General features: G+C 33.6%; 1 protein-coding gene across 3 annotated transcripts in view; it reads left to right on the top strand.

The window, feature by feature from the left end:
- Positions 1-27,388, top strand: part of LOC114325161 (uncharacterized) — a 272,355-nt gene that overhangs the window by 134,920 nt on the left and 110,047 nt on the right. The gene's annotated exons all lie outside the window — the stretch shown is intronic.

The following is a 27,388-nucleotide window of genomic DNA, read 5'->3' as shown; positions in this document are numbered from 1 at the left end:
ACTCTAACCCTGGGTTATATCCAGGAATATTTGCAACATCCATCTGTAATAATAATAATATGTAGTATCATTTAAGATCTTAAAACTTTTAAAGGGTTTTCACCCATAACTTTTTGGTGGCTCACGCATGTATGCTATTGTAAGTATGGCCTCTGTCAATTCTTAACCTTACTCAACTTTTATAACATTGTCTATTATTAATTAGGTTATACTTACTATTTTAGGGCTTAACACTGATGATGGATTACCTATTAATCCGAAAACGTTTTGTTTTGTGATATAACCCTTATTGGGGTATTTTAAATATACCTTTTACAAAGGATCTTGTATTTTTTGTGATTTATGGATGGTGTCAGGAAAAAAGCCTGCTATATAAAAATGGGTGGAAATGCGTAATTGAATTTTATAGTTTATAAAATGCATCCAAAAGTGCATAAACATGTGGAAATAAGCATGTTAAAGGCCAAATTTTGTAATTCGGAGGTTTTAGGGGCCGCTGAATACGACTACGCTATAAAAACCGATCTCTGGAGCACTTGGTTCCTAGGGTCACTGCTAGGTCATCTGAAGGTTCAAGTATTATCGGTACTAAGTTGATACAAACCGATTACTTTGCTGAACACGAATACGCCAGCCATAGAGTCGCTGAACAAGAATACGCCATCAGATCCGACCCTTGGAGCACCTGGTGCCCAGTGTCACTGGTAAAGCACGTTATCTTCTGGAGTTTCGAGGGTTTTCAACATTAAATTAATACAGATACGTTACTAGAGCTATTATTGGGGTTGCAAAAAACGAATACGCTATCAGAACCGACACCCGGAGCACCTGGTACCTAAAATCACGTCATCTTCTGGAGTTTCGAGCGAGATCGGCACTAAATTGATGTAAACATATTACATGTGCGATTTTAGGGGTTCTGAACACTAATACGCCAAAACTTTTCTCCGGGGACCTGGTGCCCAAAGTCACTGCTAAGTCAAGTCGGGGGTTTTTGAGTACATAGTGAACCGGGGGGTCGGTTATAATGTCCTATTTTTATTTATCGACCCCAAAACCCCCGAGTAATCTGTTTTCATCAACTTAGTGCCGAAAACACTCGAAACTTTAGATGACGTGCCTTAGCAATGAACCTGGGCACAAGGTGTTCCGGTGGTCGGTTTTGATGGCGTATTCGTCTTCAGCGACCACAAAAACCCCCTAGTAACAAAAGTTGGCCCTTAATACACTTACCTTGACAAGCTTATACACTTTTGGATGCATTTTATGCACTTTAAATGCAACTATAGACCAGGACTAATCTATAAAAAACGTGTATTTTTGGATGTGAGAAGTGGCATTCAGATTTTTGCAGATAAAGTTAGGTGACACCTGCAGTAATAATAATTGACTTATGCTCCTTCTCAAATATGCCCGGAACATTAATAAAAAAATTAAAATATTTAAAAATTTACAAAAACATCGATTTTTTCTGCTTTCTTTGCTTATAACTTTAAAACGGTTCGTTTTGGAACAAAGTCGTAAAAAATAAAATAAAGATAATTAAATTTTGTATGATATACGACTGGTCAAGAATGTCTTAAGGTATTACCTTTTCTGCAATATAGCAATAAATTCAAAATAAGGGGGTAAAATACGCCTGTTGTTATTCAATGTTTCTTAACCACTTTGGTAGCACTTAGAACCTTAGTAATTGGCTTAGAAAATTCTTATAACTTACGTAAATCCATCCATCCATCCAATGGCACTACAGCCCAAATCGAGCTTCCTTCAACAAGCTTCTCCAATCATTTCGATTTATCGCTTTTCTTTCCATGAACGCGTTCCCAGGAAGTTCCTTGCATCCTCATCGACTTCGTCTTCCCATCTCTTTTTAGGTCTTCCAACAGGTCTTTTTCCCTGCATTCTTGCATTTATCAATTATCTGGGGATTGTATTCTCATGCATGCGGACCACGTGCCCTGGCCACCGTAATCTCTGCAGTTTAGTGTATTGTGCTAGAGTTGGTTCGCTATATTGCTCCTATATTTCTCTATTATACCTAATTCGCCAGTTGTTATTTTCACTTATTGGGCCCAGTATCCTACGTAATATTTTTCTTTCAAACACATCTAATGCATTGGCAGATTTTTGTGTCACCACCCATGTTTCACAGCCATAACTTACTATGGGCCTGATTATTGTTTTATAGACCCGGAGTTTTGTTTTCCGGTGTACGTCTCGCGATTTGAATATGTGGCCCATCGCGAAATAGGCTTTATTTGCCAGCACAAGCCTTCTATTTATTTCCGGTAACTTACTTAAATGGTCTACCAAATTACATTAAAATCTACCTAATAGATTTTGCATAATAAATTTGCAATGTAAATGTTTTTAAATAAGTTCAAATTTTTTAAAATCTTTCTGAACAAAAAGTAGACCATTTAGAAGTTGGCTAATTTTTTTTTACATATAAAGAGGTGCTCTACCTATCTAATACACTTTACAGAATTAAAATCGGATTATTTAAGGGGCCTCAGCAATGTTTTAAAATTATAAACAATTTTTTGGCTTACAAACAAATAGCTTTGTTTAATAATAAAAAAATTAATTTTAAGCAATGCAAATAATTAAAACCGGTATAATTTGACTTAAACTTTCAAATGCAGAATTGGTATTTTATTTTTTAATCAAAAATTATTCTCGTTCAAAAATTGAAATTTTTCGATATTTTTAATGTTTGTAATGTTTATCTCGAAAACTATGCATCCTACGAAAAAACTTGTAAGAACATTTTTTGCTTAGAATAACCCAAGAAATACAAAAAAAAAATGTTTTATTTTGCGAAAAATCGATGTTATGTAATTCTCCAAGTTTATAACAATCTTATCGACATCCGGATCAACTGTTACCCAAAAATTTCGTGTTCTACGGGTCAAAATACATAAAAAACTAGGGTAAGTCTTGGGTAAACTTGAGTAATAAAAAATTGTTTATAACTTTAAAACATTGCTTAGACTGCTTAAATAATCCGATTTCAATTCTGTATAGTGCATTAGATAGGTGAAGTGCTTTTTTATATGTAAAAAAAATGACAAATCTTTGTATGTTCTAGTTTTCGTTGTGCAAGATTTTAAAAACTTTAATTTTTTAAAAAAAGTTTAGATTGCAAAATTATTATGCAAAATCTAGTACCTAAATTATCTTATATCTAAAATTTTCTAAGCGAATTAGGAAGGTTCCAAGTGTAACCTAAGTGATGGAAAAACATTGAATAAGGACAGGCTTGTTTTGCCCCCTTACTTTATATTTATTGCTATTTTGCAGCAAGGGTGTTAAATTAAGCCATTTTTAACCAATCGTATCTAATAGAAAATTTAATTATCTTTGTTTTATTCCTATACGACTTTGTTCCAAAATGAATCGTTTTAAAGTTATAAGCAAAGAAAATAGAAAAAAACGAAATTTTAAAGCATTTTTTTTTTATTAATGTTCCGGCATATTTGAGAAGGAGCATAAGTCAATTATTATTAACAAAGTTATCACCTAACTTTATCCGCAAAAATCCGAATGCCACTTCTCACATCCACCTAGAAACAGATCCTTCCTGGTCTACTATGCATTTCCACCCATTTTTGTATAATAGACTTTTTTCCTGGCATAATCCTGAACACAATGCAAAAAGTTGCAAGCCTCTATGTGCTGTATTTCAAAATCGATTTATTTTGTGTTAAATTCCCTAGTCTAAATTTTATTTTAGCAAAGTCTTTCAATTTTATTGATGAGTATAAAAATCTCACACTTGGCCATGCTCTGTACTTAAGTTTGGATGTTACAACAACCTCATGGTCGTCATTGTTTTACTTATTTATTCGCCAAGTGTAACTTGATTTACAAATTTATTGTTATATTATGTCCAAGGTTAGTCAAGCAATTCGTTGTTGCGGTTTTCGGAATACAATATTAGTAAAAGTAGTTAACCCATCACATTAATACCAATAGGAATATGTATTTATTTATGTATGGATATTTTTTTTTTAATCAGAAGTGAAACAATTATTGCAAACCGCGGTATTGTATAAACAGAAAAGAATGAAATACAAATCCTAAAAAGCTTCTCTTTTTTTTCTGCATATTCTAGTCGCTTGTATTCTCTTTTCGTTATAAATCTCCCTGCTATTTTCTTGTGTTTTTGTGAAGTTGGTTAAGCCTAGCTTGCCTTTTTTTCCCTACTGCAGTTCTGCATTCATCATCATACCATTCCACATTTCTTTGCCTTTTGACTTTTCCGACAGTTTTCTCTGCAGACTCCGTTATTATTGTTTTTAATTGTCTTCATTCCTCCTCTGCAGTATCTTCCTCTCTGATTCCGTTGAGTTGTATTTGTAGAGTATTTTGGTATTCTTGTCTTTTTGTTGTATTTATGAATCCTCCAACATTCAAGTTTTTAATTTGACTATTTGCCCCTGAGCTCAGACATAATCTTGTTGAAAAATTGAGTCATGAGCACTCATATTTCTTTAAAAAACATGCTGATGGAATGATGTAGGTATTTATGCAAAATTGTAGCTTATTATATTATATAGGGAGGTCAATGAGGTTATTTGGCTCCGAATTCCATCCTACTACATCGATTTACTTGATATTTTCACAATAAGTAGAGAATAGCTCAAGAAACAAAGTCTACCCTATGTCTATGTGCTCTTTTATCTTGGCTATGTTTCCCACCCCTTCTCGTGGATGTAAAATTTTTGGTTAACATAACCACGGAAGTAGCTAGAGAACCTAATTCTAAGCAAAAACTGTTCAATAGTTTTTTTTTGAAAACTCAATGCTTTTTGAGTTATTCTTGGTTGAAAATTGGCCGTTTTCATTAAAAAAGTGACACCTTTTCGGGCAATTTTTTGCTAATACCTTAAAATCTATGCATCTAACGAAAAAAACTATACAAAACATTTTTGTAGATTATAAAAAAACAAAGAGATTCGTTTCTTCACATATCTTCTACTTATAATACAAAAAGAGATATGGTAGGTGAGAAGAGTATGTTTTTTTTTTGGTGCATGCTCAAATCGGTGTAGGTATTCAACTTAAAATAAAATAGAAACGGTCGATTTTAGTTGTATAATGCTACCAATACCTTTTGTAGTGATTGAAAAGACCTTTAGAATGAGCAACATTAAATGTCGATTACGTTCAAAGTAAGCGCGATATGCTGCAAAAAATTTGATGACTAATGGAATTTAAAAAAAAAATGTGAAGTATATTTAACCCCTCATCCATCAGAATATAAATGCATCGTTTTCCTTCTACAATACTTTTTATTATAGTGTTATTTCTCTGTTCAAAAAGTTGAACGGGTTTATGTCAATCCAAAAAAAAACAGAATGTACCCCAACCTTGCACAATAAACGGGTACATTTTAGAAGAGGTCAATAAATTTAGGTAGCTGGGGCATTGGATCGATAGCAGCCTAAATTCTGATCTAGAAATAAGATCGATAATAGAACAAGCCAGAAAATCCTTCGAAAAAATCAAAACCCTACTATGCGATTCCCCAATGAAACTCTAAATTCAAATACGTTTATCAAAATGCCGTCTGGTCGACACTTCTCTATGCAGTTGAAACGTGGACACTTAAAACAGCAACCGTAAATAAATTGAAGCCATTTGAAATGTGGATCTACCAGAGAATCCTCAAAATTTGATGGACATTGCATACCTCAAATGAAGAAGTGCTGAACGAGAACTTTTCAACATAGTGAAAGTTAGAACTAGGCCACATACTGAGAAACAATTAGTGCCAATATAATCAACTAAAGTGAAAGGAAAGATCGATGGAAAGAGAGGACTAGGAAGGAAAAGACTATCGTGACTAAGAAACATCCGACAATGAACAGGACTAAATTTTGAACAGCTAATAAGAACAGCTGAAGACAGACAAGAATTTGCAATTGTACTAGCCAACCTCCATTCAGGTGAGGGTACTTTAAGAAGAATAATACCAGACCAGACATTTCCAGAGAATCCTTAGCCTCCATATATTAACATCACATCAACCATTTACCTTGGCCACCACGACCGCCTCATCTGTCTCCAATTGACTATGTTTGCTACATGATAGGACACAGGCTTTTTAATTTGCAATACTCTCCATGGATGTTAACAGCTCTTACTAAAGAAGTTGCAGGTGACCAGAATCTCTAGGATATCGACTATCTCATCAGAAAGATACCCAGGCATTTCAATTACTGAATAAGAGATCGTGGATCATCAATACATTATTGACCCAGATTCTGCAGTAAGTTGACGAATCAAGATAAAAATGTAATCATTTTACTGTTAAGGGACACACTGAACATGTAGGTATTTTTTTTCCTGGAAGTCGTCTCTTGTGAACCGGTTGTACTGCAGTCACTTGGCTTATTGTACATCTTCCATTCGTTTATAAAACCCATTTCAGAATTCTGGAGCCCTGTACCAGCTTGTACAGGTCTAGTGGGTGGATACCATATATATTTGGAGTCACTTCGATGTCTCCGAAAAGTGTTTGCCGCCTCCGATCCAATGCCTCACAGTAATGCAAAATATGGTTGACTGTTTCAGGTTCTCTGTTACAGAGTCTGCAGCTCAAGTCTCTATAAAACAGCCCAATTGTATGCAGGTGACCCTTAACTGGCGCATGTCCAGTGCGCCAGTTATCTGTTAATCTGTGTTATGACTCTGAGCTGATTCCTACTTGTTTTCAGTAGTAACTCAGCCCTACTAGCACAGATCCGTCTGATATACATCTTGCCATATGTTTGACTGGGTACACTCTCCCAGTGTGGTTGTGTTGGCTTCGGATCCAGGCTTTTTTTCGTTCGCGGACGGTGCTTTTTGGCACTCCCACGGCCTGCTCTGGACCCAGGTATTTTGTAGCTGATGCTCTCTTGGCAAGTGCATCAGCTCTTTCATTGCCGTATATGCCCCGATGACCTGGAACCCATACCAGTATAACACTGTTATGTTGTGCCAGTCTGCTTAGTTCTTGTCGACATTCCCACGCCAGCCTAGAGTTCATCTTAGGGTTTATAAGAGCCCCAATTGCTGCTTGGCAATCTGTGCATATGTTAACCCGCTGCAGTTCGAATGCCCTCAGGTTGTTTTCTCTTGCACATTGCAAGATTGCAAAAATCTCTGCCTGAAATACGGAGGTATATTCTACCAGTGGAATATAAATGTGAAATTTCCACCACTACAGAATATTCCTGTGCCCGAACAGTCTGCATACCCTCCGTATACCAGGTGTAACCCTGCAGTCTGGGTCGAGTTTCCTCTGTCCCATTCGTCTCGTGGGCATGTAGGCATACGTGGGCATCATACCAACATGTAGGTATAGAACATTTATATCAAAAATTACGAAAATCGGTTAGATGTATATAAGTTTACCATTTTTTGTCACTCAATAAACTACAATTAGTACATTGTCAGATTTCATTTAACAGGTTTATTTATTTTTAAAATGCAAAATGTATTCAAGTTGGCCACAGAATGTTTCTAATAAGAAAACCTTTACTGCAATTTAATATAATTAGAAACAAACAAACAAGTTCTTTCCAAGTGATTGTTTAGTAAACCTGAATTTATGTCAGACTTTAGCCTATTATATAATTATGTAGTTATATCAATTAGTTTTTTAATTTATTCAATACCATCTTTTATTGTTAGCGTGTATACAGCCAAATATTTTATTTAACAAAATTTCGCTTTTAATTTCTTTAATACCTGTATAATACAGTCTTATATAAGATTGATGATGCATTGCACGAATTTTTTCGACTGATTCTTTTTTACTTTCACTTCACTTTCTTTGCGGCCTTGGACTTCTATTAAGGAGTCGGTGATCGGCTGTTGTCATCGGTGCTATTTGGTTTCTTACATCATTTCATTTTAATTTATATGTCTGCAATTATTTGAACGAAATTTTATCAAAATTAAAGTATGTATATAAACAGGGTAAATTAGCGAGAGTAAATAGTATTAAAAGGATGTTACGAAGGCAATGAATGTAGAATTAAAGTCAAACAAAACTACTCAGAACCGTGTAATGGTTTTCGACAAGGATGCGGCCTGTCACCGACCTTATTTAAACTTTATATAGACGAAACAATAAAAAACTGAGCAAGAAGAAATGTAGACAGATGAAAGTAAAAATTGACGACATGCTATATCTATAGCCTGCCTTTACAACGCCGCAAATGTGTTCCGGTCCAACGAAAGGCATTGATGAGCCTTGTTTGGCCATTTCATCAACTTTTTCTTTACCCTTATGACTCTCGTGCCACGGTACTCAGGCTAACGTAACCTTACTACGGTCTCCTAGTTTATTTAGGGCACACACAAAATCCCATACTAGTTTAGAATTGACCTCTACATAATTGAGTGCCTTAAGCGCTACCTGACTATCTGTGAACATGGCAACTGAGCGGAATATTCTTTCCTACCGCACGGCTACAAAAAAGTGGGTAGCTCACAAATCTTTGGAATGGTGGAGAAATTCACCAGGATAAAGACTGGTGAAACAGTTTACAACAGAACATTCGCTAAAATTTACGGCAGACCTAATAAGCAAAGACAAGAAAACAGTCGAAGCAATAGTAGGTCTGCTAACAGGGCACTGTAAGCTGAATAGGCACTTGAAGCTGATGGGATTATCAAATGATGACGTCTGTAGATTCTGTCACCTTGAAGAAGAAACAGCAGAGCCCATTCTATATCAGTGTGACAGTCTGGCAAATGTGCGGTTTTTTGCATTAGAAGAAGCAAATCCACCGATAAATAGCTGGAATACATGGAAAATTCAGTCTCGAAGCTATTAGATTTTTTAAAAAGGATCAGGATCTATCAATCTACATCTATAGCCTCTTGTTTGCCGATGATCAAAAATTTTAGTAGAAGACACAGACGACATTGTCTATATGATCCTAATTCTTATTTGTGAATAATTAAGTTGTTTTGGTTTATGGCCATCAGAGTATAAGGTGCTTCTCCTTCGTGTGTTTTGTTGATCTTTGGATTTCACTCTGTATACATCTATGCTTGTCCTATGATAGAAATCAAGCTTAAAATGGCCAAAGTATACTGGTGTTACTAATTAAGGGGCTCGGAGCAACAGTGACCTAACCCCAAAAACGAAGTTTTGAGATAAATGCAATCTTTGCATTATAGACAAGTCGAAAACGGTGGGTTCGTTAGAAAAAATATTCCCATGAGATTCTTTTTGCATAATCACATTCGTGAGACATCCCAGAATAAGGTTCAAGAAGTCGCCCACTCGAAAAGTGGTCCAATTTTTTTTAACAATTTTTTTTAATCATATTGCAAAAATCAATATTTTTGGCCCGCATAAATTTTGTTAGGTTTTTTGGACCATTCTGAACAAAACAAGGTCTCTTGTAATTTTTCTCTAAACTTGCTCGTTTTCAAGTTATAAAAAATTTAAAATTGAAAAAACGAAAAATGGCGATTTTCAAGGCTTAATAAATTGGTTAAAAGTTATTACTATGAAAGTCAGAAAGTGACTAAATCAAAGTTTAAAGCCCCCCCTACAAGATCCTGAAGAAATTTTTGTCATAATTTTATTATTAAGCTGTTATTTTTAAGTAATAATAATAAGCGCCACCTACTATTAGGTGGCCGTCTATGGTGAGTGCGAGAGAAATGCCATTCCGGCAGTCCAATGGGACATCTTACTCGCACTCACATTTACAGCCGCGTCAATAAACTCTTACGGCTTATTGTTAATAATTAAAAATAACAACTTAGTAATAAATTAATGACACAAATTTCTTCAGGATCATGTAGGGGGGCTGTAAACTTTGATTTAGTCACTTTCTGATTTTCATAATTAATTTTTAACCGAGTTATTAAGTCTTAAAATGGCCATTTTTGCGTTTTTCAAATTTTAAACTGCTTATAACTCGAAAACCATCAACTTTAGAGAAAAATTACAAGAGACCTTTTCTGTTCAGAATGGTCTAAAAAATCTTAAAAAAATTGTCCAGACCAAGAATAATAATTTTTGCAATTTGATTAAAAAAATTGTTAAAAAAAATTTGGACCACTTTTCTCGTGGGAGACTTCTTGAACCTTATTCTGGGGTGTATTACAAATGTGATTATGCGAAAAAATCTAATGGGAATATTTTTCCAATGAACCCGCCGTTTTCTGCTTGTCTATTAGTATTTCCATTTTGCTTATGGGATGTTGCTACAAATTATGTAGCACCATTTAGCCAAATATAGGTTGTGTAAGTTGTGTAGACCCTTGTTAGTCCAAAGATTTAATGTTGTTGCTTCTCTTGATACATTAATCTAAAAATGCTTAATTTGTGGCGTAGGCCACTGTAGCTCTGAGCGTCTCAATTTAGATACAAAGAACAAAATATTGAATCTCAGTTTGGCCGCTCTCTTCCCTCTTAGGCAGAAGCAAGGATGAAAGAGGTATGACAGGTCTAAATGAGTGTAAGATACATACATACAAGTATGTATTCAAGAGGGATACATACGAGTATCTATTCCTCTCTGAAAATATCATCTACAGAGCTATATGAAATTTTGAAACACCGGAGAGGATAAAACGATTATACAACATTGCTAAAGCAACAGACAAGTCATCAAAGGAATTTATTGACGTGCAAAAGATTAAGAGTGTGAACTAAAGGGTATTAAGATTCAATGTTGCTATAGAGCAAAGCTGGTATAAGCACTGTATAATTTTGCTAGATGAAGCACACCAGAGGAGAGATGGACGGTCCCAAAGAAGAATAAAATACCGGAGATAACGAGAGATAAAGTTATCGAGACTTTATCGGAGGTTTGAAAGGCTTTGTAGGGCCTTGGTAGGGAGGTTTGTAGGGCTTACAATACCGAACTAAAATCTGAATACCGGTATTTGACATTAGAAATTTGAAATATCGGGATACCGGCATTAAAACCGGTATTCTGATGTCTAGTCTAATTTCTAAAAAATACTTAGGTTGGTTAACTGCTCAGACTTTGAAAATACTCTTTCAAATTCAAATCTATTTTTCGACTTTGGTTTATTAGAGTTTATTAGGTTTATTATAATTATTTATATTTGGATGTTATACACAGAACTTATTTGTTCCTAAGGTTGTATTATGCAATTTTCAATTTATTTAAATGTTGCAATATACAGGGTATTTCGCTAATAGTTGTAAATGATATAACTGTAGGTTCCTGGGCTCAAAATATTAAGATTTAACCCAAATCACCTACTCCGAAAATGCTTCCTGAAGGAGCTAGAGCTCTTTGAAGAAGGCGTCTTGTAATTAGTTTTTTTAAATACGTCCAGAACGCTTCTATTTAGGGAAACGAAAACTGGTACGCCTATTTATCTTCCAGAGCTAAATCGACTCCAGAAATTGCTAATTTCTAGTACCGGTCATAGGCGTTCGTTTTGGGTCGGGAACGTTTATTTTAGCTCATAACTTTTTTATCTTTAAGTTTTAAGCCTTTTTGGCGCTAGATTATTAAATATACAAATATTCTAGTAATAAAAGGTACTCTTGATTTAAGTCGGTAGGATACACCGTTTTCTAGAAATGTCGATTTGAAAATTTTGTGTTTTTTAATTTGAGAAAAATTTTCAAAAAAATACTATGAAGACAATAAACTAAAACTGGTACGTTTATTCCAGGGATGAATCGATTTCATAAATTACGAATTTCTAGTACCGGTCATATGCGTCCTTTGTGGGTAGGTCAAATAATCCCAGTAATTTACAGTTAAAATATTTCCAATTATTAATGAAAACACCGTGTATTGTTTTGTTTTATTTCATTATCTTTTAATTTGTAATAATATTGACGATTTATGTAATTTCAGTAAACTGTATTTGTTGTTGTTTTTTCCTAATCTTTGTAAGCTTTGTCCATAAAATTGTAAAACTTTCAGTAACAATATAGCATATTTCTATTCTATCCTATACAATCAGGAGGGCTTTCTTCAGAAGCCCTCTAAATAAATTGGTAGTGTTAAGATTTTCTCTGGTGTATTTTTGGTCGTTGAATCGAATGCGACTAGTCGCGATTACTCAAAATGTGTTCTTATTTTGTTAATAACAAAATAATTGTTTATTCGCCGAGAAGCTTGAAATGCGTCATCTACAGCAAGTTTGTAGTCTCTTTCATAATATTTTTATAAGCTAAATCGATTGTCACTAAATAGTCGTGATAGCTTAAACCGCGTTCCGACTTTGCTATTAATAAATTATTGCAAAAATAACGGTTTATACCTAGTACGTTTACTCACGGTTTTTACTCTAAATTTTAAAAACCACTTGGAATGACATGAAATTTGGCACGCACGTAGCTAACATGTCAAACAAAACAAGTGCTATTGTGCCGATGTGTGCTTTTACCCTGGGGGTGAGTTTCACCCCGTTTCGGGGGTGAAAAAAGAAACCTTTAAAATAAGTCCGGAATTGGATAAACTGACTAATTCGAAGCAACTTTGTTCTGTACAGTTTTTTCACTAAGTCAATACTTTTCGAGTTATTTGCGAGTGAATATGTTCATTTTTCAAGAAAAAAACCATATAACTCGAAAAGTATTGACTTAGTGAAAAAACTTTATAGAACTAAATTTGCTTAGAATTAATAATTTTATCCACTTCCGGACTTATTTGAAAGGTTTCTTTTTTCACCCCCGAAAAGGGGTGAAACTCACCCCTAGGGTAAAAGCAGACATTATCACAATATCACTTCTTTTGCTTGACATGTTAGCTACGTGTGTGCCAAATTTCATGTCAATCCAAGTGGTTCTTCAAAATTTAGAGCAAAAACCGTGAGTGAACGTACTATAAACCGTTATTTTTGCAATAATTTATTAATAACAAAGTCGGATTGTGGTTTAAGCTATCACGACTAGTGGCAATCGGTTTAACGTATAAAAATACTATGAAAAAGACTTCAAACTTGCTGTAGATAGCGCATTTCGAGCTTTTCGGCGAATAAACAATTATTTTGTTATTAACAAAATAAGAAAATATTTTGAGTAATCGCGACTAGTCGCATTCAATTCAGCGACCAAAAATACACCAGAGAAGGCCTTAATACTATTAATTTACTTACAGGGCTTCTAATAATTCCTGAAAAACCCCTAAATTTACCATAATTTGTTAATAACAACTAAACGCAGCACATTTGGGCTTCCAGACCACTTCCATTGGATTCAGCGATCCAAAAAGCCTATGTTGGGACTAGACTAAGAAACTTAAAACAAAATAACTTATATTTTCCATAAATACAGATTTTACGATAATGCTCTTAAATTTACATAAATAGATATGGAAATCATATTTCTGTCCAAAATAAATGATCAAAAAGAATTCGGAAAACTGTACTTTGCCAATGTTACTATTTTTGTCAACAAATTGGTATCAATTTCTTAATTTTTGGGTTAAGTCATAATTAAATAACGATTACATATTTTAAAGTTCGTTTTCGTTGGAATATTCTCGTAAAGTAATTGGTCTAAACTGTTACGTAACTATAATAAAAAAAACCTGAATTAGTTATCCAATACCGGATTTTTCCTTTAGCTGTTCAGGTATTAACATATTTGTGGTCTGTTCGTAGAAGTAAAGCATGTACGATACTTGCATAACATATTTGGCAACGTGCATAATATTATTCACGATGCGGTTTATAATAACATAATTGACGAAAAAAGAAACTTTTTAATGCAAGAAAAGATCAAATCATTTATGTAGACAAAGAAATTATTTATCGTAATAAACTGCATGCATTCGTTTATTTGTGATACGAACTCAGGGCTGAGTTTGTTGTATTTTGTAATCAAAAGATCTTATTAATTTATAATTTTTTTCATTTGATTCAACGAACGTGAGAAAGACCTGCAGACGTTACTAAATACAATTTGTGATACTGGAAATCAGTTTAATGGTTTAACAAAAACATAAAGAAAACAAAAACCATGGTTATCAGTAAGAGGGGTAAATTCATAACAATGATCCAGATAAAATCTGAAGATATTGAACAAGTGGGCAAAATGAAACACTTAGGAGTCTGGATTACTGAAGATCAGAAATTCGATCCAGAATAGAACAATCAAGAGCAGCCTAACCAAAAACTCAATCTGCAAATTATATCTACTCTAAATCTTCTTTATGATACCGAAGCTTGAACTGTTAATGTTGACTTAATGAGAAAGCTGGAAATTTTTGAGATGGGTCTTTTTAGGAGAATTTTGAAAATATCATGGACAGATCATGACGTTGCACAGATGGTGTTGCACAGAATGGCAAGAGACAGAGAACTTTTGACCACCATTAAAAGGAGAAAGACAGCATATGTGGGGCGCATACTTAGAAATGATACAAGTATGAGATATTGCAGCTGATTATGAAGGGTAATATCGAAGGGAAAAGTGGTCCTGGAAGACGAAAAATATCCTGGCAGAAAAACATTCGCGACTGGACTTCGTTAAATACACAGACGTTTTTAAGACAAGCACAATATAGAGACGAAATTGCATTGGTTATAGCTACGGTGACCATATCTTTTTAAAGAAAAAAAAGTACAAAAAAAAACAAAAATGTATTAAAAACGCAAAATGTATCTTTTTATTGGACAAACATAACTTTTTAGCAATAAAAATAAATAAACTATGTAGCTAAACATAAAAAATTATATCAATTAAACTAAACATAACACATTATATTAACTTTAAAAAAGTTAGAAGACTGTAATTAACAGTTTTTAGCTGAGGGACCTGGAATAGCCTCATCTTCTTCCGGTTATTTGTACCATTCATATTTTTCTGAACTTAAAATTAATTTAAGAATGTCCGGCTTCGACTGAAGTAAATGAAACATTTTATTACAAGTCTCATCAAAATTTGTGTACTCCTGCATCGCTGCCTTGAGAGTGGAAATGGACATTATTTGTGACTTTTCCGACGTCCAATAATTATTTATTGCAGCAAATAAACGCTCGATAGCCGCACTAGTACCCGGAAGACAAAAAATAAATTTGCATAATATTTGTAAGTTTTTCAGTTTGAATTGATCTACACACTTAAAAACTTCAAGCCATCGATCCTGACTATTTTTTTTTCTCTGTTCCACTCAGCAATTTTTTCACTTGTAGCCCCACATCTTTCAAAATTCCCAGTTCGTCTAAGAGTTGATCTTCATTTAAAATGGTTGCCTTGATATACAGTTTAAAAGCTTCGAGAGAATAGCAAACATAGTTCCATGTTATTTCATTTCTTAGATCTATCCATTTGAATATTTTGAACTCATGAAGATTTGTACTACAATTTTCTAGGTAGGTTACACATTTTGTGTAAAAATGTCTCACTTGTGTACTGAAGTTTGCAGTAGCGGCTTGCCCGTCTTCAAGTTTACCAAGACATTCTCTCACTTTAAACGGCAAAAATAATGCGTCCAACCGATGTTGTAATTTGTTTTTAAGATTAAAGTATTCTTGGGCAGCATCTGCCGCATTTATTTTATCACCTTCTACTTTCAGAATGGCTTCATGAAACTGCGACGCCACATTATGAACAAGCCACATCCACATCTCTGAAATGAGATCAGTAAAAAATTGTCTCAAAATTGTGGGACAATTCTCAGATGATAGGAAATAAGCTTTAAGTGGTTCAAACATTTGTAAAATCCGTTCAATTGCAGGCATCATTTTTAGAAATCGTGCTTAACATTTTTTTGTATTCATAATTTGACCGATTCACAAAATGACTTTAGTTTATCAACTCTAACAGTGTAAATATAGAAATGCTTATAAATTTTCACTGTTAAGACTTCGATACCAATTGGTAAACCATCAGTAGCACGTTGAATACAATTGTTGAATATGTGAGCAATACATCAAATACCGATTAAAGGTTTCCCGCAAGAATAATTAGTCAATTTAGTGAATAAATTATTAATACCCTGTCTTTTCATTCCACCAAAATTAGTATTTGTGTTATTGTTATCTGCTGTAGTTTAAGTAAACGTGCCAAACATAAACAACTGAGAACAGTATACAAAGATATTTGTTTAAAAATAGTAAAAGATAAAGTTATTTTTTTAGAAAAAATAAGTACATTTGCGTGTCCTTAGAAAGGTTTTAAAGTACATTAGGACAATATTTAAAAATAAGTACTGTCCTACTTAAATAAGTACATATGGTCACCGTAGTTATAGCCAACCTTCATTAGTGGAGTTGGCAATAGATGAAGAAGATATGATTATTATTTCTACCAGTTTTACTACGCGATATAAGAAAGATTATAAAATATCTCTCTTATTTTGATTAATTACCTAGTCTGTTCGTCATCATCATCACGTAGCGCTACAACCCTAGGTGGGTCCTGGCTGACTGTACAACTTTCTTCCAATTTCTTCGGTCTTCCATCAACCTAGGGTCAAATGGGATGTTCATTTTTCGGAGATCTGCTTGGATGGTATCTCTCCATCGCATTCTGGGAACTCCAAGTGGTCTTTTGCCTGTAGGAATCTCCTCCCATACCAGTCTTACAAGTCTCTCGTTATGAAGTCTGTGCACGTGGCCTGCCCATCTTAGTCGCTGTGATTTAATTTCTTGGGCAATATCGGTGTTATTGAAGAGTTCTTTTAATTCGAAATTGGTTCTAATCCTATACTGGTTTAAGTTAATGTCGTGGTGAGGTCCGAAAAGTATTTTTCGTTCAACACGTCTGAGCTTTTCTTCTTTTGATTTGGTCATGGTCCACGTTTCGCAACCATATGTTTGTACAGGTCTGACGATGGATTTATAGATTTTGATCTTGGAACTTCTTGTAAGATTTTTTGATTTTATAAGCTTATCCAGTGCGAATAGACAGCGATTTACCCGTGTTGAGCTGCCCCCCCCCCCCACTTGCAAAAATTAAAAAACAAATAGCCCTGATTTATGAGCTATTTATGAGCTCTCATATTCCGCAAACTAAAAATTTTGAGCTCGTTCCACTGAGCAGGAATTTAATACCCTAGTGGGGGGGCTGAGTCAGCCCCCCCACTACTTAAAAATAGGAATATTGAATCGGTTTTGCGGCAGAATTACGAGCTATTTATGAGCTCTTGAAATTATATAGTTTCGATTTTTGAGCTCATCCCCTTCACCCCCAAACAACCCTTTAATTGATTTAACTTAAGAGAAAGATGCTGAGAAAACTTAAAATATATCGTATTGCGAATATAATTCCTATATCTTATATACTCTAAGAATACACTATTAAATCAAGAGCATTTCGATTATTGAGCTACAACCCCTTCGCCAGAAAACCACACTATCTTCCCGGCTTAAGAGAAAGTTGTACTTAAAATGCGTTAAACTAATTATTTGGCGACTACATATCATTTAATAATTTATAAGCTTCCAAATTACGCGCATTTAGATCAGTAAATTGCAATTTATTTTGTATAGTGCAGTCACTGAAGGTAAACATAAACGATTACCTTCAATTTCGGTGAACCTTCATCGATTTTCACGAAAATTGGTTAGTGGTTAGAGGATACGTCAAGAAACAAAGGTGACATGGTACCACCTTGCGCCTTTACCCTGAGGGTGGATACCGCCCCTTCTCGGGGGTGAAAATTATTTTATAAAAAATAACTGCACAAATCAATAAAAGAACAAATTAAAAGCAAAATTTATTATATAAAGTTAATAAAATAAGTAAATACTTTTTAAGTTATTAAAGATCAGAGATTTTAATTATTTGTGAAAAAAATGCATGTTTTGAAGAGGTTTTTTGTAAATCACTGAAAAACTTTAAGTTTTTACAAAAAAGTTAATAGTAGTTTAATTCGTATAGCTTATATTCTAAGAATAAACTCTAAAATCACGCGCCTTTCGATTATTGAATTACAACCCCTTCGCAAGAAAACCATCCCATATTCCCGGCTTAAGAGAGGGTTGTACTTAAAATAATTTAAATTAATTATTTGTCGACTATATATTGTTTAATAATTTATGAGCTCGCAAAATATACGCATCTCAATTATTGAATTGCCATTTTCTTTCTATAGTGCAGTCACTGAAGGTAAAAATCAACTATGACCTTCGATTTCGGTAAATCTCCATTCATTTTCACGAAAATTGGTGAGCGGATTTTGATACTATCAACTTTTTCTGGATCTTATTTTTCATAGGTATTTCTAAGTACTTTGACAAGTATTTAGTAACTAAGTGTTATAAAATGCATATCTTTCCAGTTATTTAAGCTTGAACCCTTAGATTTGAACAGTCGCGGAAAAAAATATACATTTAATTACCAATAACTTACTTTAAATTAACATTAAAGGGTTTTTCAAGTAAGCAATTTATTATATTTTTTATTAGCTTCAATTTTAGTGATGAAAACTTTTTTGTAAAAACTTACAGTTTTTGAGTCATTTATGAAAAATCGCTCTAAAGCATGCATTTTCTTTCCAAAAATTAAAATATTTGATCTTTAATAACTCAAAAAGTATTGATTTATTTTAATCACATTATATAACAAATTTTGCTTACAATTTGTCCCTCTCTCGATTTGTGGGGTTATTTTTAATAAAGTAATTTTCACTCCCGAGAAGGGGTGACATATACCCCAGGCTAAAACCCCAAGTTGTTATTGTCAATTCGTGAAAATAAATGGCGATTTACCGAAATCGAAGGTAATAGTTGATTTTTACCTTCAGTGACTGCACTATAGAAAGAAAATGGCGATTCAATAATTGAGATGCGTATATTTTGCAAGCTCATAAATTATTAAACGATATGTAGTCGCCAAATAATTAATTTAAATTATTTTAAGAACAACTCTCTCTTAAGCCGGGAATATGGGGTCGTTTTCTTGCGAAGGGGTTGTAGCTCTATAATCGAAAGACGCGTGATTTAAGAGTTTATTTTTAGAATATAAGCTATACGAATTAAACTACTATTAAGTTTTTTGTAAAAACTTAAAGTTTTTCAGTGATTTACAAAAAACCTCTTCAAAACATGCATTTTTTTCACAAATAATTAAAATCTTTGATCTTTAATAACTTAAAAAGTATTGACTTATTTTATTAACTTTATATAATAAATTTTGCTTTTAATTTGTTTTTTTATTGATTTGTGCATTTATTTTTTATAAAATAATTTTCACCCCCGAGAAGGGGCGGTATCCACCCTCAGGGTAAAGGCGCAAGGTGGTACCATGTCACCTTTGTTTCTTGACGTATCCTCTAACTACTGACCAATTTTCGTGAAAATCGATGAAGGTTCACCGAAATTGAAGGTAATCGTTGATTTTTACCTTCAGTGACTGCACTATACAAAATAAATTGCAATTTACTGATCTAAATGCGCGTAATTTGGAAGGTTATAAATTATTAAATGATATGTAGACGCCAAATAATTAGTTTAATGCATTTTAAGTACAACTTTCTCTTAAGCCGGGAAGATAGGGTGTTTTTCTTGCGAAGGGGTTGTAGCTCAATAATCGAAATGCTCTTGATTTAATAGTTTATTCTTAGAGTATATAAGCTATATGAATTATATCCGCAATACGATATATTTTAAGTTTTCTCAGCATCTTTCTCTTAAGTTAAATCAATTAAAGGGTTGTTTGGGGGTGAAGGGGATGAGCTCAAAAATCGAAACTATATAATTTCAAGAGCTCATAAATAGCTCGTAATTCTGCCGCAAAAACCGATTCAATATTCCTATTTTTAAGTAGTGGGGGGGCTGACTCAGCCCCCCCCCACTAGGGTATTAAATTCCTGCTCAGTGGAACGAGCTCAAAATTTTTAGTTTGCGGAATATGAGAGCTCATAAATAGCTCATAAATCAGGGCTATTTGTTTTTTAATTTTTGCAAGTGGGGGGGGGGGCAGCTCAACACGGGTCAGCGATTTGCTGATTGTATTCTGTCTTTTATTTCTTCAGTAACATCGTTGTCAGCTGTGATTACGGCCCCCAGACACTTGAAACGTTGTGCTCTTTCGAAATTGAAGGTGTTGACCGTCACATTTTGCCCTATCCTGTCTCTTCGTGTCGTTCTATCCATACACATATATTTCGTCTTCTCTTCATTAATCCTCAGCCCTACTTCGCTTGTTGCTCCTTCCACCTTGTTGAACATGGCTTTTGTGGATAGGATGAAGTCTCCAATGAGATCAATGTCATCTGCGTATGCTAGTAATAACTTGGGACCTTGAATCGATAGCAGTTCTGTTTTTATTTCGGCCGACCTCATGGCTTTCTCTAATACAAGGTTAAAAAGTAGTGGAGATAACGCATCACCCTGTTTGAGTCCACTGTTGATTTCGAAGCTCACCCTCTATACAGACTTTAGTCATCCGAATGAGTTTCTTTGGTATTGAGAACTCCGCCATGGCATTTCATACTTGGCTTCTTTCTACGCTGTCAGATGCCTATCGAAAGGCTATGAGGAGATTGTGTATGGGTCTGTTATATTCCCATCCCTTTTCTAGAAGCTGTCTCAGCGTGAATAGTTGATATATTGTTGATCTGTTTGTCCTAAAACCAGCTTGATATTCTCCTAGGACATTTTCAGCATAAGGGGTTAGTCTACTAAGAATGATGTTTGAGAGGATTTTATATGCCGTGTTTAAGAGTGAAATTCCTCTGTAATTCACGAATTTTGTTTTATCCCCTTTTTTGTGGATGTGCACTATAATGTTTTCCTTCCATCTTGCTGGTATCCTTTCTTCTAACCATATCTGTGTTGTTAATTGGTGGATTTGGCGATGTAGTTTTTCTCCACCATATTTCAGAAATTCTGTTGGTATCTCGTCCATACCCGGCGCTTTGTGATTTTTCAGCTTATTTAAGGCCTTTTGGGTTTCTTCAAAAGAGAGGTTTTCGACGGGCATTTCTGCTGTTATATAGATCTCTTCTTTATGCTGTTCTTCCTGCATGATGTTTAGAAGGTCCCTGAAATACCCTTTCCATTCTTCTGTTAGTTCTTTATCGTCGATTATCATATGGCCTTGATTGTCTCTCAGTGTATGAATAGAATTGGTTCTATGTCCTCTTTTCTCAGTGGAGATTGCTTTATAGAATTCACTGGAGCCTGGTTTGGATCGGTCTCTCTCTACAGATTCATATTTTTGTTGTTCATAGTTTCATTTCTTTGTGCGTATCATTTTTTTTTTGTTTCTTTTCGGCAGTCGTCGTATTCCTTTTTGCTTTTGTCTGTTTGTAGTTGTATCCATGTCTTCCTTATTGTTTGTCTTTTTTCCAGCTGTTTCCGACATTCATCGTCATACCAAGTTTTTGCCCTCTTCTACCTACTCTTTCCAAAGATCTGGTCAGTTGTCTTGGTTATTATTTCGGCAGTCGTTTTCCACAGCTCTTCTATATCATTGTAAACAGTTTCAGAGTTCAAGGTTTGTTCAAGTTGTTCTATATATTTTTGATGTTTCTCTGTGTTCTGCATTTCGTCCATGTTCCATTGTGGGTTCATTGTTGTTTTGTTGTATTTGTGGCTGGATATTCTGGATTTGACTTTTGCTCTGACTAAGTAATGATCTGTGTCTCCGTCTATTCCTCTGAGATTTCTTACGTCTATGATATTGTTCCCATGTCGGGCATCTAAAATGATGTGGTCAATTTGGTTTCGCGTAATATGGTCGTTTGAGATCCAGGTTTGCTTATGAATGTCTTTATGCGGAAACATGAAGTTGACTTTATTAACATATTATTAGCTGCTGCAGTTTCTATGAGTATTTTCGTGTAAGCCTGTAATTCAAGATACTTCATAGTTTTAAAAAATGTCTGGCGCAGTTGCAGATGAGACGTCAGAAAGAATCATAAATTCTAGACCACCGCTAGTGAATAATTCCGAGTAGAATGTAAAACTACAGAATACATGTCGTAAAAGCTTAAGAACAGAAACGAACGAGCCGTATTCCTTGATTTGGACAAATTGTTTGGAGTTTTCGTGTGGCCTTAGCTTGATTTTCAGCTCTAAGCCGGTCAGACGGCATATACGATACGGTAATTTATTCGTGAACGATATTTTATTCGAATTGAGGCGGCCCGTTAAGACGGCATGTATGATACGATAATTTACTTCAAACGGAATAAAAAAGATATCAATACGTTTGTTACAATGTATTGGCTTGCCGACAACGACGAAACAGAAAATATTGGGAACTTCTAGTAAAAGCTATTGCTTACCAAATTTTCCACGTCCAGTTTATTCATATCGTAAACAACTAATTAAATAGTTATTTATGAAACAGTTCGTGAAGTATGCTTTTTGCGAACGCACGCGATTTTTAGAGCACGAGCGACAACGGAGCGAGTGCTATAAATCGCGTAAGTTCGCAAATAGTACTTCACGCACAGTTTTATACACTATTTTATCTACGATAAACAAAAAAGAGCTGTAACTCTTCGTCACTGGAATTCATTTCTATTCTACAATTTTTAGAAATTTGACATTTAAAAATTCTAACTACTTTCAAACCAAAAAACTGTCAAAACTTTTGTTGTAATTCGTTGCTCATATTGACATCACCATGACAACGCAAAAGTAAGGATTGTCACCATGACAACGCGAAAGTTAAAAACAGTGCAAAAAAGTAAATCCCATTTAAAATACGTTGTTACTTCACGCACACTTTAAATCCTTCACGCACTGCTATCTGTAATGACAGTTTTCACAAACTAAAAACTTATACATAATATGACATAGAGTAGATAAAATCCATTTTAAAACCTAATACGCTTTTTTGGTATTCGACAAGTTCGACAAAATTCAAATAGTGTGAAGGAGCGAACCTAGATACAAGCACCACTCTGACGTTAGATTCAATTTTCTTGTCGCATCATGGCTCATGTTTTACAGAGACAAAATCTCATGTAAATTTGGACGTATCCGGTAAGATTTCCGAGTGCGATCAAATCGTGCCCTGAGCGTGCCCATTAAAAACTATGTGATACTAAGCAATTCGACATTTTTATCGACTCGAATAAAAAAATTATAAAAATTCTAATCGGTACCATCTGAACGGGGCTATAACAAGGGTAAATGTTTCACCAGCAAACGTTAATGTTATAGTACTATTCAATCTAATATAAGGCCTAATACGTTACCTTTCAGGAATTTAAGTCAAATTTTGAATTATCTAAAAACTTCCCACTAAATTTTCCTCGCAACCATTAATTAGACATCCACGACTTTTTTAGTAGGGAATATTGAATGATAATATATCTAAAACGGTAGTAATGGATAGGAGGCCATGATGTATGTAACTGGATACAAAATCGTAATTTATTCTTTAGAGCAGAAGATTTAAAACATTCTCAGAGTAGAAAGTTATCGAACAAACTACCATCCAACCACAAATCGCGAAGTAAGACAAAAAATAAACTAGATCTGAGAATGTCAGAGGCATAGCAACATTACCAACAAATACTTAAATTATTTACTACATATGGACAACATTGCACTTGTATTAGATCACTAACAAGAATCTAAAGAAGAAAAGACTTATAGGAGAGTGGATAAGTCCAAAATGACATTTTTTTCAAGAACGAGAGGTAGAGATAACGAGAGGGAGAGAGAGAGAAAGACGTGAACATCTCGATGCATCACGGTAAACGACAAGTCGTGAATGCAATTATAGATTCCATTGTCGATTAATACATCACTCTGTATGTTTTATACATAAATCTTAAAAAGCACAGAGTATCCTAATCCGAATTTTAGTTTTCCACTTTTTTGATTTATGATTCATAGATGGTGCTAGTTGATTGTGATAGATTTTGTTATTATTATAATAATTACACTGAAAGATGAGAGCGATTTGTTTCCAGTTCAGTGCTTTTACGGAGGTGCTCTGGCGAGATGGTGCTCTAGATCGAAATGTGCATAAGCATATAGTGCAATCCCTATTCTGGAATAAAATCTCAATTATATTTTACTTTTAAGGTGATACAGTAGCGATCAACAGGTAGCCAAAACGCGTTCCAAGATTGCGGCTGTAATTTTGAATATTTTTTCGAGATATTTGGCACACGTATTTGTAATATAATAAATAATGGCGGTACAGAGCCGAATTTTAAAAATATATTAATATGTGGAAATTACTCTGTAATTAAATACAATATTAAAAAAACGAGCCTGTACCGCCATTAAGAAGAACAAAAAAATACACTTTCTTCAAATAAACTTTTTTATCCGATGCCTAGATTTTGTGTCATTTTGGAACTACTAATGAAATAAAAAATTTTAGTAGTTCCAAAATGTCACAAAATCTAGGCATCGGATAAAAAAGTTTATTAGAAGAAAGTATATTTTTTTGTTCTTCTTAATGGCGGTACATGCTCGTTTTTTTAATATTGTATTTAATTACAGAATAATTTCCACATATTAATATATTTTTCAAATTGGGCTCTGTACCGCCATTCTTTATTATATTACGAATACGTGTGCCAAATATCTCGAAAAAATATTCAAAATTACAGCCGCAATCTTGGAACGCGTTTTCGCTACCTGTTGATCGCTACTGTTTCCTCTTAATGTTTTATTCTAAACAAAAACTATTAGCAATGGTCTTTTATAATCTGTTATTAAGACTACATAACAAAACTAACTATAAAGGAGTATCTATATTACGTATTCGTTAAAAATAAATATTTAAGATTGTTTTATGGGTTTTAACATATACATAATTATGTGTATTTATTAATTTAAGATATTTTGTAATAGGTGGCTAGTATAACTTTAACGTCGTTGAACTAGCTTTTTTATTGTAATGCGTTCTTTACCGTTCTTTACTGTATTATATTTTTTAACATTTTATTTTTATTTGACACACTTTATCTATTTGCCTTTATTTTTAACTCATTTACACACTAAAACATATACTTAAATCATATAATAATTTACCGGTACCAACGCACCGGTAAGTCACAAAAGAAGTGTTATATTAGTCTAACGGATAGAGCAATTAAGCTATCTAGCTCACAATTCCATTCCGAAAATCTAAGAAGAGTTAAAGATATTTTAGAAAAAAATAATTATCCGCCAGAATTTTACAACCCTCTAATTAAAAAAAAGAATGTGTGTGTACTTTGTACGCACGTAAGAAGTTATACTTCTACTACATATTATGTGATTTTTAAGACTATACCAAAAATTTAAAAAAATAAAAGAATAAAACGCACACAAACACATTGAAAAATGCCACAAAGAAAAAATGATTTCTGGACGATAATAATTGTTGGCAAAAATTTTAAATACGCATTTGCTGAAAAAAAAATTATATAACAAATATACTTACAATCATAATATGCATAAAAAAATAAAAAAATAAACTTTCATCGGGAATTGAACCCTTGAATTTCGTGCCGCTCTGACTCGTAATCGAAGCGTAGACTCACTCGTCCAATCGCACATTATTTATCATCTGGAAAAATACGGTAACTGAACGTTTTACTGTTTGACAATGGTTTTGAAAATTATGTAGTTTAAATTTTGTGGAAGAAAATTTAAAAATATAACAAAACAGTAAGAAAACAATATATTAGATGAAGATTGGTAGAACTTTTGTTGGTAATCAAATTAAGTATGTAAATCAAAGCATTACATACCTACTAGATAAATAAATCTACGCCAAAAAATCATAATTTAAAAATAAAAATCGAACCTAATTTGGGATTTCTCTCTAAAATCCGCATTCTTGAGAAAATAAATGTATGTATTTCAACCTAATCCAAATGTATAATTACAATATGATTATAATAAAAACTAGGTACTTACCAAATTAGAATGAGTTTTCCTTGTCCAAAATAGTCCAAAAGTCCAAAAATATAGGTATATGAAAACTATTTAAAAAGGCAGTATAACTATTAACTAACTTTTGTTTGTTGTTTCTTTTCACACAAATTTTAAAACGCAACAACCATAAATAATCTAACTACAGCTGTGCCACAGCCACCATATTGAATAATTTTTGACATTTCATTTGAACATCCAATCAGAACAAAGTTATAATGCGCATGCGCCCGGTCGCTAGGTTTTCCCATATAAAAATTTACCCTCTATCGCCGGTAAAGAAGTATAACTTCAAAAAGAAGATATATCATCAACAATCAATCAAATTCCAATACCACTCCAAATCAAATCCAAATTTCACCTAACAATATCAATAGTAATATAACCAACCCAAACAAACGCTATATATCTTTACCATATATAAATGGATTTTCCGAACAAATGCCGAGAATGTTTGCAAAATATGATATCAATGTTGGACATAAAAACATCGGGGCAATGTTTTTCAAAGTTTAAACCCATTGTTACTAAGGACCAGCAGTCAGATGTTGTTTATAAAGTAAATTGTAAAGACTGCAATTCGACATACATTGGGCAAACACATCAATATATACATATAAGGATTGTTGCACACAAACATAGTGTACAAACCAACAAAGTAAACACTACAGCATTAGCCAAGCATTCCATAGAAAATAACCATTCTTTTGATTTTGAAAATGTACAAATTTTAGAAAAAGAACAAAACTATAACAGAAGATCTATTTTGGAGATGATTCATATAAAGAAAGACCAAAATTGCATAAATAATAAAACTGACATCAAGGATCTCTCCAATGTATATCATAATTTAATAAATTGATTTAATTTTTATAAATATACAATTTGGCAAATATTTTATATACGGATCTTAACGGACGTTAATTTGAATTCTGCGATATGGTTTCAAGAGTCAAGCTCGCATTCCACAGCAAAACGCCAAGCCAATAAGTGCAATTTATATTTTAGTGTTTTTTTTTTGTTTTATGTAATGTTTATAATTATTTATAAGTGCTTATTGAAAATGGCAATTAGCTGAAACGTTTAAGCCATAACAAAGTGTTTTATTTTTATCAGACCGAAAACCCAGGAATTAAAAAGTTTCTATTTAAATAATTTATATGTACAATTTATTTTACATTTATAACGTGCACTGCTAAAGTCAAAATATCACTGAACGTCTATAATCCAATCTTCCATTTAAGTACTACCCGACTTTTTTCTCCAATATTCTACACCGGGCCTGGAACAAATGGAATAAAATCGAATTGAATACGTTCAGACAAGTTTTTGACTCGCGTTTGAAAGGGTTCAAAACTAGTTCTCAGCTCGTTCGGTTAGGTCTCCAGAAACATCCATTAGATATGTCATAACCGGCCTGCCTGATGTTGGGAATCATAACAATATTAAAAATGCCATTATCTCAGTGCGCATCCAAATAATTTTTTTTTCAGCTATTTTTCTTCAATGTTTTTTTTTTGTTAAGTTATGACTTTACTAATATTATTTTTATTGATTATATTTATACATTATTTAAGCA

This window comes from Diabrotica virgifera, chromosome 5, assembly GCF_917563875.1.
Source record: "Diabrotica virgifera virgifera chromosome 5, PGI_DIABVI_V3a".
NCBI lineage: Eukaryota > Metazoa > Arthropoda > Insecta > Coleoptera > Chrysomelidae > Diabrotica > Diabrotica virgifera.
Note: the sequence above shows the minus strand (reverse complement) of the source record. Positions and strands in the feature narration are given on the sequence as shown.